The following is a 2500-nucleotide window of genomic DNA, read 5'->3' as shown; positions in this document are numbered from 1 at the left end:
CTAACAGGGTAGAAACATGTTTATGTTACTAACTCCTAGAAACATGTTTATGTTACTAACTCCTAACAGGGTAGAAACATGTTTATGTTACTAACTCCTAGAAACATGTTTATGTTACTAACTCCTAACAGGGTAGAAACATGTTTATGTTACTAACTCCTAGAAACATGTTTATGTTACTAACTCCTAACAGGGTAGAAACATGTTTATGTTACTAACTCCTAACAGGGTAGAAACATGTTTATGTTACTAGCTCCTAACAGGGTAGAAACATGTTTATGTTACTAACTCCTAACAGAGTAGAAACATGTTTATGTTACTAGCTCCTAACAGGGTAGAAACATGTTTATGTTACTAGCTCCTAACAGAGTAGAAACATGTTTATGTTACTAGCTCCTAACAGAGTAGAAACATGTTTATGTTACTAACTCCTAACAGGGTAGAAACATGTTTATGTTACTAGCTCCTAACAGAGTAGAAACATGTTTATGTTACTAGCTCCTAACAGAGTAGAAACATGTTTATGTTACTAACTCCTAACAGGGTAGAAACATGTTTATGTTACTAGCTCCTAGAAACATGTTTATGTTACTAACTCCTAACAGGGTAGAAACATGTTTATGTTACTAGCTCCTAACAGGGTAGAAACATGTTTATGTTACTAGCTCCTAACAGAGTAGAAACATGTTTATGTTACTAGCTCCTAACAGGGTAGAAACATGTTTATGTTACTAGCTCCTAACAGAGTAGAAACATGTTTATGTTACTAGCTCCTAGAAACATGTTTATGTTACTAGCTCCTAGAAACATGTTTATGTTACTAGCTCCTAACAGAGTAGAAACATGTTTATGTTACTAGCTCCTAGAAACATGTTTATGTTACTAGCTCCTAGAAACATGTTTATGTTACTAACTCCTAGAAACATGTTTATGTTACTAACTCCTAACAGGGTAGAAACATGTTTATGTTACTAACTCCTAGAAACATGTTTATGTTACTAGCTCCTAACAGAGTAGAAACATGTTTATGTTACTAGCTCCTAGAAACATGTTTATGTTACTAGCTCCTAGAAACATGTTTATGTTACTAGCTCCTAACAGAGTAGAAACATGTTTATGTTACTAGCTCCTAGAAACATGTTTATGTTACTAGCTCCTAACAGGGTAGAAACATGTTTATGTTACTAGCTCCTAACAGGGTAGAAACATGTTTATGTTACTAGCTCCTAACAGGGTAGAAACATGTTTATGTTACTAGCTCCTAGAAACATGTTTATGTTACTAGCTCCTAACAGGGTAGAAACATGTTTATGTTACTAGCTCCTAACAGGGTAGAAACATGTTTATGTTACTAGCTCCTAGAAACATGTTTATGTTACTAACTCCTAACAGGGTAGAAACATGTTTATGTTACTAGCTCCTAACAGGGTAGAAACATGTTTATGTTACTAGCTCCTAACAGGGTAGAAACATGTTTATGTTACTAGCTCCTAACAGGATAGAAACATGTTTATGTTACTAGCTCCTAACAGAGTAGAAACATGTTTATGTTACTAACTCCTAGAAACATGTTTATGTTACTAACTCCTAACAGGGTAGAAACATGTTTATGTTACTAACTCCTAACAGGGTAGAAACATGTTTATGTTACTAGCTCCTAACAGGGTAGAAACATGTTTATGTTACTAACTCCTAACAGAGTAGAAACATGTTTATGTTGCTAACTCCTCACAGAGTAGAAACATGTTTATGTTACTAACTCCTAGAAACATGTTTATGTTACTAACTCCTAACAGAGTAGAAACATGTTTATGTTGCTAGCTCCTAACAGAGTAGAAACATGTTTATGTTACTAGCTCCTAACAGAGTAGAAACATGTTTATGTTACTAGCTCCTAGAAACATGTTTATGTTACTAACTCCTAACAGAGTAGAAACATGTTTATGTTGCTAGCTCCTAACAGAGTAGAAACATGTTTATGTTACTAGCTCCTAACAGAGTAGAAACATGTTTATGTTACTAGCTCCTAGAAACAGTTTATGTTACTAACTCCTAACAGAGTAGAAACATGTTTATGTTGCTAACTCTAACAGAGTAGAAACATGCTTATGTTACTAACTCTAACAAGTAGAAACATGTTTATGTTACTAGCTCCTAGAAACATGTTTATGTTACAGCTCCTAGACAACATGTTTATGTTACTAACTCCTAAAAGCATGTTTATGTTACTAACTCCTACAGAGGAGTAAGAAACTGTTTATGTTGCTAGCTCCTAACAAGTAGAAACATTTTTATGTTACTACTCCCGTAGAAACATGTTTATGTTACTACTCCTAGAACATGTTTATGTTACTAACTCCTAACAGGGTAGAAACATGTTTATGTACTAACTCCTAGAAACATGTTTATGTTACTAACTCCTTAGAAACATGTTTATGTTACTACTCCTAACAGGGTAGAAAACATGTTTATGTTACTAACTCCTAACAGGGTAGAAAAC

Source organism: Salvelinus namaycush, chromosome 7, assembly GCF_016432855.1.
Source record: "Salvelinus namaycush isolate Seneca chromosome 7, SaNama_1.0, whole genome shotgun sequence".
In the NCBI taxonomy this organism is placed as follows: Eukaryota; Metazoa; Chordata; class Actinopteri; order Salmoniformes; family Salmonidae; genus Salvelinus; species Salvelinus namaycush.
Note: the sequence above shows the minus strand (reverse complement) of the source record.